The sequence below is a fragment of the Chrysochloris asiatica genome, unplaced genomic scaffold (assembly GCF_000296735.1).
Source record: "Chrysochloris asiatica unplaced genomic scaffold, ChrAsi1.0 scaffold00042, whole genome shotgun sequence".
Classification (NCBI taxonomy): domain Eukaryota; kingdom Metazoa; phylum Chordata; class Mammalia; order Afrosoricida; family Chrysochloridae; genus Chrysochloris; species Chrysochloris asiatica.
The window spans coordinates 21,882,989-21,897,647 of NW_006408560.1; the positions used below are offsets into that span (position 1 = coordinate 21,882,989).

Here is a 14,659-nt window from a genome sequence, read left to right on the forward strand (position 1 = left end):
GATCATATGAGCGAAACTAATATCCCTAGACATTTGATTTACATGGTGGGCAGGGCAAAAAAAGGTAACAATTCCTATTTGCGCAGTGATTCTTGACCTGAGAGCAAAGGCTCATGGCACGTTTAAGGGCCAGACACTGCAATGATTTGCCTAGCTTCTGAAAACTTTAACAGGGAATAAAACCTATGATGGTTGATGGACGATTGCAAAATCAGTAACATCTATTAACTCCCCATTCCCCACGCCCCGACAAGCAAAGCAGCAGAATGTCTCTGGGGTTTATCCAGTTCCCTAAGGGTATGATTAGTATTTTAACCTATTTGTCAATTCAAAGATTACTTTGCTTAACACCATGTGTAAAGTTGTTAAATGCTGTCGAGTTGATTCCAACCCACAACAACCCTGTATAGGTTTTCCAAGGAGTAGCTGGTAAGCTTGAACCACCGACCTTGCAGTTCAGATGGCTTTACAGTCTGACGCATTAATACACAGCGCCACACCAGGACTGCCTAAGTGTAATGCCATTGAATTCGTTCCAACTCTCTGTGACCCTGTGTAAGGTTTCTGAGGTGTGACTGGTAGGTTTGAACTACCAACCTTGTGGTTAGTTGTTCAGTGCCATACCAGGACTCTAAAAGTAGTAGCTTCCTTGTTAATTTTCTATTTCACAGCACTATTCTTTCATAACTTTTAATGCCCTGTTTGTTTCCTTTATAATGTTTACTTTTTAATGTGTAATTATTTTGTTAACTTTTTCTAAATCTTTCATTAAAATGTAAATTCTTAAGAGAGTGGAGACTATATCTATCTTACCATTTGTATTCTCCAGTACTCAATAGGTGCTTTAGTACACATTTGTTTAATAAATGAATGCAACTATGATCACTTTGTTCATAGTGGTTACTTCCAAAATGTTTGCTCTTCCTACCTTCTAATTTATCTCCTGTTATATGTTATTCCTCTACCTTCAAGGAATTATTACTCCATGGAGTGAGACAAATATTTTTAACATACTGTGATAATTTTTTAATAATAGAGATATGGGATCCCAGAAGATAGACCAACAGATCTCCTCGGGGAGTTGGAGAACTTGAAAGAAGGATGAGTAGGAGAGTTCATGAAGAGGAGTTGGAGGAAGGTATTCCAACAAAGAAACTATTTCATTCAAAGGCAGAGGGATTTGGAAGTATCCAGAGTCATCAAATACTGATGACTAGGTCTGGATTGACTGGAAAGTGGGGTTTATAGGGACAGTGACAAATGATAAGGCAGGAAAGTGGGCCAAACATCTAAGGACTTTGCCTGCCTGCTTAGGAATTAGAACTTGATCCTATAGAGCATGGGCAACCATTAAAGGCTCATGTTCTCTTTTGCTTCAATAACAGGACAAACTGACTGAGGCAAATCCATAATAAGCTAATTTTCCGACTGGAGAGATATTTTGGATAATACGTAAATTCTAAAAAAACATGTTGATTTAAATAGCATGTTGACACTAGTCTGACTTTAAAAGCAAAATTTATTGTAAAAGAATTTTACAAAAGATGAAAAGAGAAGGCTAATAGCATTCTTTCCTTGCTTAGGTTTCTATTAATGTGAAAAATAGGGAAGAAGGATTGGGAAGGAACAAATACATGTTGATAAATATAAGGTCTTTCAAAGGAGGAGATATAGGAAAAGCATATCATTAAGTATAGTCATGAAAATATATTCAACTTTAGCTATGTCTAGAAAATGAACTTTTTTAAATTAAAATTAAAATACTTTGGACTTTTCATGGTAACAGATGGTATAGAAATGATAAAATTAGGTAAATGCCGTGAGAATAGCAGACGGCTAAAGCTGCAGTAATAAATGAGACTGTAAATAGCAAGGTGTTCAAGAATGAAATTAGGAAGAGAAAAAAGATACTGAACAACAGAAATTTGAGAATTGAATGTAACTATAAATGAGTCATACAATTAACTTGAATGGATATAAAAATGATCATCAATGTTTTAGATAATCTTTAACAATGGAACATATTGGAGAATTATGAAATTGTCTGGATCCATAGGCAAACCTGCTGATCAGGGAATAAGCTTTCTTTATGAAAAATCCAAAAAGATGTATACAGTTACTATGGACTCCTAAAATGGCCATTTTTTTCCTTCTGGACTTTTCAGTGGGATAGAAAATTAATTATTGATTCTTAGAGCCCTGGTCACTTCAGACTGAGTGCAAGAGTTAGCCAACTACAAAGTTAGAGGATGCTGTCTCCCCACAAAAGATTGCCCTTACTTCTGACACCAATTACAAGTTCCTAAAATCACCCTCAAATTTGATAGTTCTCTAGAAGATCTCATAGAACTCACTGAAAGCTGTTGTACTCAGAGTTCTGGTTTGCTACAGGAAAAGGATGTAAATTAAAATCATCCACAGGAAGAAGCACAAAGGGCAGAGTCCACGAGGATTCTAAAATGAGCTTCTGGGTGTCCTCTCTCTGTGGTGTCATAAATGACATTACTCTTCTGGCATCAGTGTGACAGTATTGCTAATGAGGGAAACTCACCCAAACCTATGTGTCCAGAGATTTCAATGGAGTTGATCACAGCTTGTATATCTGGCTTTTAGTCTCCAGCCCTTCTGGAAGTTGGATATTCTGAGACCCAAAGCTCTCATCATAAATTCAGTAGCCAAGGCTCCCAGACAAAGACATTCCTATGAGGTATGACATTCCAAGAGCCTAGAGATCACATCTCAATAGCTAAGAGCAGAGATCAAACATCTCTCTGGGTAAGGTTGATTCTTTATTATACACTAAGGCAGTGTAGGAGTCTTGGTTTGGCACTATAGGATGAGAACTGAACTGTTAACCACAAGGTTGAAGGTTTAGACCCATCAACCGCTCTATAGGAGAAAGATGAATATGTCTGCTCCCTTAAAGATTTAGTTTCAGAAATACTATATAGGTTCACTATGAGGTGGAATCAGCTCAGTGGCAGTGATTGTTAGATTTGGCGTAAGTTAGATTGAGTTCATTTTCAACTTTGTCTCTAATTAGCTGTGAGATTTGGGACAAGCTATTTGACCTTCCTGATTCTCAGTGGTTTTTTTCCCCCACAAAATGGAAATAATAACTGTTTGCTGTGTAAGGGGATACCAGTTAGAATTTAGAGATCTTAAATTAGTAAAATCTTTTACAGTGGATATTAAATGCTATCTGTATGAGTGTATCACTGAGGAATGTAGTACAATTCAAACCATCAACCAAGGTGATAAGTGTATTAGTGGCATAGACCCAGAATGTGTTTGAAAATTTAGTTAGGCAAAACCCAGTTGATAGTAGTATAGTCTATTTTAGGGAATGAACAAACAGCTTGTGGGTCATATTTGGCTCATAGATATATTTGGTTAAGTTGTGCTTTGTTTTTGAAAAATTGAATTTGAATGTCTTTAGGTGGAACATACACCTCCCTAGTTCTTTATGAGCCTCACTACATTGTATTACTTTAAAGCCCTGATGGCTCTATGGAAAAGGCATTGGTCTGATAACCACAAAGTCGGTGGTTCAAATCCACTAACTGCTCCTCAGAAAGATCAGGCTCTCTGCTCCAGTAAAGATTTGCAGTCTCAGAAACCCTCTATACAGTTGCTATGAATTGGAATCAACTCAGTAGCATTGGGAGATACAGGTATTTGAAATTTGACTTGCCAGTTGGAGAGGGTCTAAAGCCAGGATAGATATTGGTAGCAGAAAGGGAGGAATTGGGTATTCAAAAGCATAGAAAAGGGAAAATGTGAAGGTCAAAGAACCAGGTGTTGAGGGTGTTTATCTATTAGAGTCTAGTGGAATCAGAACACAAATTATTCAGTCATTGGTGAAGTATATTGTGAGGCATGAGTGATTCAGATTCATGAGGCCTCATGTTGGCTTAGATGATATGTCTCTTAAAATTATTTTTTCCTTTTGCTCCAATCTGCTAATATTTCAGTTGGCTTTTTGGGCCTTGGATTTTGGTCATAGGAAGGGCTGTTTCACAGTATATATTAACCCTTTATAATCTAGTTCATATTCTTTACACAGGTGGGCCTTGCACTATGGAAAAGGCATCAGGAGTTCTTTTTACTTTGGAGCTCTTTTGGTAGATTAGCCTTCAGTCTACTACATTACTTGCTTATCTGCTTATAATTATGCCTAATTAGCATTGTGAGAGTTTAATGAATACTGTAGCTATAGATATATAGATGTAGTTTCTAATACAGGTGTTAGAACTATGTTGTTTTATGTGCCTTCGAGTTGCTTCTGACCATAGCGACCCTGTATAGAGTTTTTGAGGAGCAGCTGGTGAACTTGAATTGCCAACCTTGCAGTTCAAATGGCTTTGCAGTCTGGCGTATTAACCCACAGTGCCACACCATTTATATTAGCTATGTAGATACGGAGTCCTGGTATGGCACTGTGGATTAATGCACTGGGCTGCAAAGTCAGTTTGAACTGCAAGGTTGGCAGTTGAAGCCCACCAGCCGCTCCTTGAAAACCCTATATAGGGTTGCTAAGAGTTGGAACCACTTGATGGCAGTTAACAACAACAACAACATCATATAGGTACAGTTTCTAATATATAATAATCAGAATATTTAATCCCACTCCTCTCAAAAAACATTTGATCATTTATAGCTAAAAATCTCATATTGAATCCATCCCCACTTCATGGATGCTAGTCCTTGTATTGCCAGGATAGGATGACCAAAAAAACCTGAAATATTTGTCATAAATACTTTACCTCAGCTCATGAATACAACCAACCTCAAGAAGAATTGCAGGAAGGAATGGATCAAGGTGAGATTAATGGATGTGCTACATAAAAAAGCCATCAGGTGCTGTTAACTTGAGTTTTAATCATCACTTGGAGAACTCTGCCAAGACTCATAGATGTTTTCATTTGCAGTGACATCTGCTGAGGTGTGCGGGGGGTGGAGGTGGGGGTGGAGGAAGTGTCTGAACGAGTTTATGATGGCTTCTGGAAGTATATAGTGCTTAATTGCACTGGAACCAGCAGGAGTTAGTCTTGGCAGTCAAATGAAAGAATGCTTTATTATTTTTGTAATCATTAGATGGGACAGCTTCAGCAGGTTTGTTTTTCCAATTTCTGTCATTTAGCTCTGGTAGCGTAGTGTTTATGAATCAGGCTGCAAACTATAAGGTCAGCAGTTTGAAACTACCAGCTGTTCCGCGGGAGAAAGATGAGGCTTTCTGTTCCCGTAAAGATTTACAGCCTTGGAAACCCTGGACAGGGTTGCTATGAGTCTGAACCGACTCCATGGTACATCACCCAACCACCACCACCACCATCATTTAGCTATTAGAGAAGTCCTTTCTTAGCCACTGAGATCTAAGAGTAGAAGCTACCTCCTGTTTCCCAGTATATTGGATATCAGAGGGGAATTCTCATCTATTTTTTACTATTCTAATGAGGAAAGCTTTGGTCAGAGTAATTTTTGATTGGATTTGCTGAGTAATCTTGTTTGAAGAAGAGAGCCATTATTGAAAGAATAGGAAGGCAGGCAGTCATTTTGATAGCCATTCTAATTGTATCTGAATTGGAATTTGTATAATGATCCCTAGATCTCCTTGACCACCCAAAGACATTACTTAAAAATTTTCCTGCTAATTCTGACTCATAGACATCCCATAGAACAGAGTAGAACTACCCCCATAGGGTTTCTAATCTTTACAGAAGCAGACTGTATGTATTTCTTTCACAGAGCAGCTGGTAGGTTAGAGCCACCAACCTTTTGGTTAGCAGTCAAGCACTTAACCACTATGCTACTAAGACTCCTTGTTGATTACAAAAACATGTTTCAAATACTTGAAACATTATAGAAATATATGACATAAAAAATTCGTTATAATCCCATCATTCAGAGATAACCACTGTATTGTGTTTATCTAGAAACTTCATTTTTATTTTATTTTTTAAGAACCCAATCTATCAGAAAAATATCATTTATCTCACATGCTACTATTCCTACTGTTGCTAGCTGTTATTTATGGAATAAAATTTATTTATGTAATTATTTAATCCTGACAGTTTACTCAGCAGATTAATAACATCCTCAAATTCCTGACTCTTAATTGTTCTTTTAGATTTTATGGTATTTTCATTGTCTTAAAAATACTGATCTTGAAAAAAATTGGAGCAATCTATTACAGTGGTTTTGAGAACATTTATTTAGAGACCATTTTTTTAGTTGACTAAACTAACAGATAGACTCCTGTAACATTTATAGAAAAAGCAAAGTCTGAAGAAACTGCTCTTTCACATTGGGACATAGATCAGGGCTGAGTGTGCCCTGATATCTAAGGCATGTATGGCTAGTGAGGTTTCAGAGTCATGTTTGCAATGAAATGCAAAGGATACTCAAAGGACTTCTGCAGTCTTCTAGTTTTCTATTTATGCAGACTGTCAAAGATCTTTGGGTTTTTTTGGGTCATATCATCCTCCCAAACCTTCTCAAACTATCTCATTTTGCAACTAACTCATTTCCCAACTCCTCAGTGTCATAAGTAATTTTTGAATGGTGTCCTTAAGCCAAAAGGAAACCATGACAGGTTTATTTATTAAGTAGCTAGATCCAAACAATTTTTAAAATATTTATGCCCTAAAAATTTAGTAGCTATTTGGAAGAAATCATCCATATAAATTGAAAATTTTAAAATGTCATTAATAAATAACCACACTTACTGATGCAATATATATGTTTGGTTGAACATTGCAGTTTCTTAACCTTGGAAATCAGATTGAACACTGCCACCTTTATTTCTTGTTCCACATAGGTTTTCACATGCTATTTCCTTTTTGCTGAAAAGCTAGCTTTACAGAGATACTATCATTGAAAGAAATCTAACAGGATCTAATATTAAAAATGTAAACTCCCTTGAATTAGTGTTGAATTAATATTTCTCATGTTTGCAACAGATGTTAAGTATCACTGTGTTTCCCTTGAATGTTAAAAATATCCTGTAGCACCTTATGCTTTTGCTATGGTACCCTAGGACACTGCAGTATGCAGTTTAGGAGCCATAGTTCTAGATTGTAAAGCAGTGATCTTAAACCTACTGAATTAGCGTCTGGAAATTGTGGTCTGGGTGATCTTTTTTCCTTCCCCAAAAGCTTTTTTGGTAATTCTCAGGAAATTTTTGACCTTTTACTTCTAATTTAAGTTCCATATCTAAGTCATACTTGATTTGTCAGTCATTGATGTTCAGTAGTTGAGACCCAACAAATGTAATATAATCCTGCCTGACCTTGTAGCCATATACTGTAATTTCCACATAGAAAAATGGCCTTCCAAAATTAACAATGTTACAGCACTGTAAACCTAGCCTGCATGTAAAAAGTTAGGAGTAAAGTGATTATTCTCATACAGAGGGTCAAATTATGAACAACAAAATAAAATAATTGTTGGTGCATTGGGGTCTAGTGCTTGCTGATCAGATTTTAAATCAGCTTCATCATTGTTGTAAAAATGATGTGAGGGTTGTACCTGACCTTCTAACTTCACAAAGGGGAAGTAGAATCAAGATCATCAACTAAGGCTGATTTCTATGAGGAAGAGTTCAGACATGCCTCCACTCTCCAACTTTTTTTTTTTTTTTCCAACCAATTCTGAAATCAGTGTCCCTCCCATGGCACTTTTTACTCATCTGGTGTGTTAATTTGTTAATGATCACACAGAACTCAGAGATAATACACGATTATAGAGTTTATTAGAAAAGTTTTAGGTTACAATTTAGTATCAAAAATGTCTCAGGATGCAGTTCTTCAGTCAGAAGTACGTCTCATCCGTGCCTGAAGGCACACTTCTCTTTGGCTTGTGACCTCTTGGATCCATTGTCCATATCCTTTCTGCCTCTACCCTGCTTGAACATGTGTTACAAAACTCTTTAGCTCCATCAGTAACTACCTGAAGTACCCCACTCCACTAGCAAGCCAACTGCCTGTCTCTCTTTTTAGGCCAGGCCAGGAAACCCATTGTTCTATCTCCTGCCAGTCTTCTAGTTCTGCTGCCTCTGCAGCTGTTATTTCTCTGCCACCATTTCTTGCCATCTCCTGTGTTATAGCTCTCTTTTTTTTTTCCTTTCTCCTGGGCTCAGGAGGTTTCTAATACAGAAATCCCAGGTCCAAAGGATGCTCTTTGCTCCTTTTTCTCCTTCTTTGTGTTGGAGGTGTCCATTGTCCATATGTGTGTGCTACACAGGCCCCTGCCTATGAAATGACTAATTTTAAGCCTAGAAGGATGACAAAGCTGACTTATCCCTTCATTAGGGTTCTGTACACCTTATTTGCATGGTCCCAGTCCCACAAAGGTGTCATGCACATTACTTACTTTATTAGCAAGCTATCCAATACCTTTGATGGACCACAAGAACCTCATTTGCATACCACCACTAGTCATTTGGTAGGGGTACAAAGACTGTAAGAGTTCTGCTAACTTTTCTAATCTGTGTAAGTCCAGCATTCTTTGCATTATAAATGTCATTCTTTTCTTTCTTGTGGCTAGATGAGCCAGTTAGTGTATCCAGATTTTCTAGAGATTGTTTGCTAACTGACCCAGGGAAGATCTTTAAGTGAAATTAGGAGGACCTGGTTGGATTGGGGAGGGAGTAGGACATGGAATATGCCTTAGAGGTCCGTAAACCCATCTCTCAGTACACCGACTTATTACTCCAGAGTTATGTGTTGTGTTTTGTGTGTGTAAAGGGGGTGGGCGTGGGGGGTACTAAAGCATGATTTGAAAACTCAAACTTGTAGTGGCCAGGTAAGTGGCAGTAAAGCAATACGTGAACCAGTCTAGCTAAACTAGGTAACCATCTTAGCCTGTCTCCTTTCCACTTTTGATAGCGATAAAGATATCGGAAATATTTTTTTTCTTCACTAAGAGAAAAGGTAAGCACAGTGTGACAACTGACATTCTGCTTATTGTTTGAGAGATAGTACTGGATATTGACTCTGTCAGGCTTCCTAATAAAGAGACTGACTACTGATAGATATTTTCAGCTGATTGTTGAACCATGCAGAAATTCAAATCTACTGTTTACAGATACTCCACTTAAGAAAACAACAGAAAGATGAATTTTACATGAAATAGTCTGACATATCGCTATGAGTCGGAACCGACTCCACAGCACATAACAACAACAAATCATCAGGAGAGAACAGTTGCTGGAGAAGTATGTCATGCTGGGTAAGATGGAGGGTCAGAGAAAAAAAGGAAGACCCCCAATGAGATGGATCAGCCAGGTGACATCATTGATGGCATCAAGTGTGGCAGCGGTGGTGGGGTTGGCCCAGGATTGGACATTGTTTCGTTCTGCTGTGCATGGGGTCGCTATGAGTCAGTTCCGACTTGATGGCACCTGACAACAAGTCTGACATTTTAATGCTGGAAGTTTATTCAGACATTTAAAAAAGCATGAGCCAAATCACATGGCTAAACAAATGTTTTAGGCTGAGTACCACCATTTTGTAACTTCTGGTTTAAAGCATTATCTGGAAGATTTCTGCATTTCTTGGCATTTTTGTTTTTGTTTTAAACAAAACGCACTTTGGTAGTAGCAATCTTTCATTTAATCTGTGCTTCCTATTTTCTGTGTCCTTTACTCTTAGCTCTCTGTAATCAGTTTCATTTTTTGCTTTCCTTTAATGTTATACTGTGTGTAGGGACATTCGAGGACGATTAGCTGACTGCCCAGTCAGTTACTGTTGGGTAGCAATAGGTACCTTTCTGTGGCTGCCCAGCTCAGTGTCTGGTTCTCAGCTTTGTAGGCCAAGAAGTTGGATTTGGTTGATTTATTCAGTACTTATCCAGCTTTAGGGACTGATTCACCAGGGAACTAATACTCTAATATGTCAGTTTGTTAATTTACTGTGAGAAAGATAATTAAATTATCCAGTATTCTGTTTCCTAATGTGTGCATTCTCTTCCTACAGGCAAATCTATGTGGGATGCTACTTTATAATTATTAGGTTGTCTAATGAGCAGGCAATCAAAACAAGAAGAATTAGTTGCATGATCATAATAGTTAGTGTCATTGAACATGTGCATTCATCGCCACTCTAGGGATATTCTGGCTGCAAGGACTGGATATTGCCATACCTAGCTTAAGACATCTTTTTCCCTGGATGATGCTGAGGATGCACTGCCTGCTTTTTCTTGGTGTACCTACTTTTTATAGATACTGTGCAGGTGTTAACATGTCTTATTTTGTTTTAATAGAACAATACAATGTATTAGAAAATAAGCATTCTTTAGTTTAAAGCCACTATTCCTAACATGTCACCTTGAGTTCACCCATGTCTTCTTGATAGGATTGTGGGTGTTTTTTTTATTAATAGATAGAATCATAGTTTATGTCATTTCTATTTTTGTTGTTAGGTGTCATCGAATTGGTTCAGACTTATAGCAACCCTATGCACAACAGAACAAAACCCTTCCAGGTCCTGTGCCATTCTGTACCAGTTGTTAGTTTGAGCCCATTGCTACTACCACTGTATCAATCCATCTTGTTGGGGCGGGGGGGGGTTTCCTTTTTTCACCAACCCACCAGTTTACCAAGCATGATGTCTTTCTCCAGAGACTGGTCTCTTTTAATACAATGTCCAAAGTATGAGAGATAAAGTGTCACCATCCTGGCTTCTAAAGAGTGTCTAGTTGCACTTCTTCCAACACATATTTGTTCTTCTGGCAGTCCATGATACTTTTAATATTCTTCTCCAACACCATAATTCAAATAAATCAATTCTACTATCTCCCTTATTCATTATCCATCATCGTTGGCATGCATGTGAAGTGACTGAAAATAACCATAACTTGGGAAAGGCACACCTTAGTCCTTAAACTGTTATCTTTGCCTAATGCAATATCTCCTTTGATTTCTTGACTGCTGCTTCCAGAGTGTTGATTGTGGATCCAAGCAAAATCAAGTCTTTGACAACTTCAGTCTTTGCATCATTATGTTACTTATTAGTCCAGTGGTGAGGATTTTTGCTTTCTTTGCATTGAGATGCAATCCATACTGAAGGTTGTAGTCTTTGATCTTCATTAGTAAGCATATTTTAAGTCCTTGTCACTCCCAACAAGGTTGTTAATGAGTTTTCCTCCAGTCCTGATGTCATGTTCTTCTTCATGTAACCCATCTTCTCAGATTATTTGCTCAGCAAATAGATTGAATAAGTAGGGTGAAAGACTACAACCCTGATCATCTGTTATCATTAACTATATCCTTGTTGTCCACATTAACTACTTTGGTATTACCTACTTTACATGCTTTTATCACATCCCTGACACTAATTGCTATGGTTTTAACCCAGTAAACATCACAGGCCTGGTCTATGCTGCTCAGTGTGTTGAGTGCTATGGTTACAAAGATGATAGCCTTTACACCCAAAGAGTTTGTAGGCAAGTGGATTCTTCCTCTGTTTCTCTTTGAATTGTAATATAGTCTCCAGCTTATGATGTATTCCAATTACCATGAACCGCATTTATGACCATCCAGGTTTTGTTTTTACTGTTTGTTGTGAATTGAGTGTTTACAAAGCAAATTAGTTTTCCATTCACTTCCTGCACATTTTGTTACATGTCATTCATTTCATGTCCGTGGTGGGTTTTTGGTGGGGAAGGGTCTACTTTTAATCATCAGTGATATGCTGCAGCATTTAATTAACTGCTGTTGTTATTCTCAGATGTTCAGTTGGTGAGTTACTATTCAAAACACTGACAGTTTATAAAGAGGCTGATAATAAAAGACAATAATAATGAAAACTAAATAAAAACAAGAAGTATTCGTGGCAGAACAAATTTATAATGGAGCTGTCAGAAACAAACCCTATTATGAATTGGGGACCCTATCAAAACTTAAAACATCACTTATCATCTATATGCTGATGATGCCCTAATGTTTAAACCAGAAGTCAGCTAGCTTTAGATCTGTATCCAATGGTTACTGAATGTTTACTAATGTTTCTTAGGCACCTCAACCTCAAACATAGTGTAGCTTTAACCTTCCTCTACCTCCCAACTTACCATATCAACATTAGTCTTCAAATAAACCAAAATGAACTAACCTAAAAACAACTGGCTTCTCCTTTTTACCCTATATGGGTGGAGAACATTATCTAGTTAATAGCTCATGCTAACAGCATGTTTGACTCATCCTCCCACCCTGAAATTTTACTTCCTTTATGTCTTGTTTGATTTTCCCTTCTTCTTGATTTTCCCTATTATTATCTTTGGTTAAGCTATTTCCACTTTCCTATTTGTAGACATGGACTAACATAGTCTCCTGTTCACACTTCCCACCTCCATTCTGACTCCTTTCCAGTCCATCCCCCATTGTTGCCAGTTTAATCTTTTTAAAGTACATGGCAGACCATGTCACCCTTCAGCTTAAAATCCTTTAATGATTCTTCAGTCCCATTAAAGGTGGCAATATTTGGCCCAGGCAACCCTCCTCTAGTTCTGAGGTTAGAGCTAATCATTCTTTCCATTCTTTCGAGCCATGATATGACCTAGGAAGCCTTACTAGAACATGTTAGACGGTTATTACTATTTTGCATTGACGCTGAAATGAAATGTTTGTCATCCTTTACCCCCCAAGATCAAATTTAAACTCACCTTAGCCCTTAAGACCCTTTATGATTTGAATGCTGCTTTTCTGTTTAGCCTTGTATCCTGCCACTCCTGTTTCCTTTCCTGTCAACCTCTTTCCTCAAAACTAGCTTAAGTACACTTCTGAGTAGAACCTTTCAGGATAGTCTCCCCTTCCCACCAGATGGATTTTGATGCTTTTACATTGTGCTGTCACCTAGACTGCAGATTATCTTCCCTACTAGAGTGTAAACTTCTGAAGGGCAGAAACCATGCCTTCATTTTTCTCTCTCCAAAGCTCAGTAGAAGTTTAGCACATAGTATGCTTTCTTTAACAGTGTCTGTGAAGAAATAAGAGTGCGTTTGCTATATTTGACAGCAGCAGAATTAGAATGGACATCTAGAAGTTACACTCTTTGCATCCTGTTTTCCATCCCCATTCTGTGAATATTTTGTATTCTTCAAGGTCTTCTTGCAATGAGATTGTGTAATCATCTCAATAACCTGTCAGGAGGTTCCATCTAATGTTGAATGGTCATGATTCTAATCACTCTTCTGCCTTAAGTAGAAATGGAAAATAAATTATTGTTTGAAATAATCCTGTATGTTTTCAACAGATATGTTCTTTCATGTTTCATTTTACTGTTTAGAATCACTAATTACTGGTAGAAATGCATGGGTAAGAGTCGAAACTAGGTAACAATGAATCATGTTAAAGGTGTTTTTTAAAATAGCTTTATTGAGATATAATTCACAAACCATGTACTTCATCCATTTAAAGTGAAGTGTGTAATTCAGTGATTTTTAAAATATTCACAGACTTGTACAGCCATTACCACAATCAAATTTAGAATATTCTTATCACCCCATATGCATTAGCAGTCACTCAGCAGCCTTTCCAGCCCTACACAACTACTGATTTTCTTTCTGTCTCCATATAAGCTTGCCTGTAATGGACATTTCATATGAATGGAATCATGAAATAATGTGGTCCTTTGTGACAGGTTTCTTTTACTTAGCTTACTGTTTTTAAAGTACATTCGTGTTGTAGCATGTTATCAGTACTTCATTATTTTTATGATCTAATATTATATGTATATTCCATACTTAATTTATCCTTCAGTTGATAAGAATTTAGATTATGTCCACATTTTTACTATTAGGAATGATGCTGCTGTGAACATTCTTATACAAGTTTTTGTGTGGATATATGTTTGATTTCTTTTGGATGTATACCTAAGAGTAGAATTGCTGGGTGTACAGCAACTGTTAGTACTTTTTAGTAGTACTCTTAGTATATACTCACTGCCATATTGTTTCTGAAATGATTGTACCATTTTACAATTCCACCAGCAATGTATGAGAGTTGCAAATCGTCTGCATCCTCATTATTAAGAAGTAGTTTGATTTCTATCTGTATTCTATCCCTATTGTTAGGGAACCTGTCTTTAGTTTTTGGTCAAACCACAATATAGAAAACAATAAATCTAATGAAAGCTGAAAAAAAAAAGACAGACAATTGTCATTGTCTGTCTTTTTTATTATAACCATCCTAGTGGATGTGCAGTAAGTCTCTTGGGGTTTTGTTGTGTTTTGTCTTGTTTTTAAGTATTTATTGTGAATTGAATGGAAGTTTACAGGGCAGATCATCAGTTTTACATTCAACAAATCATATACTTTGTTTGATTACAAAAATTATAATCCCCTCCATGTACCATCAGTTAACAGTATTTCTCTCTATTCATTTTATCTCTTTTTTTGTTGTTGTTGGTAACACTCAGACATATATAATAATTTATACCACATTAGGGCACATTTTGCAGGCCTGCCTCCTGGCCACCAGCTCTCAGTCCCTCTCTTTCCATGAATGTAGAATTCTCAGCTGCTCCCTCTCTCCATGTCCCCATCTCTGCCACCATCTCTGGTGTCACTGTTTCTCTGGATTAGGTCCCGCATTCTGCTTGTGCTCTTCTCTTGATGGTCCTAGGGTCCTCTGTTTCTGGACTGTAAGATTAACTACTCCCAC

The 14,659-nt window shown here is 37.3% G+C and overlaps 1 protein-coding gene across 1 annotated transcript in view; it reads left to right on the plus strand.

Moving 5' to 3' along the window:
* Positions 1-14,659, plus strand: part of SDHC (succinate dehydrogenase complex, subunit C, integral membrane protein, 15kDa) — a 109,043-nt gene that overhangs the window by 86,935 nt on the left and 7,449 nt on the right. The gene's annotated exons all lie outside the window — the stretch shown is intronic.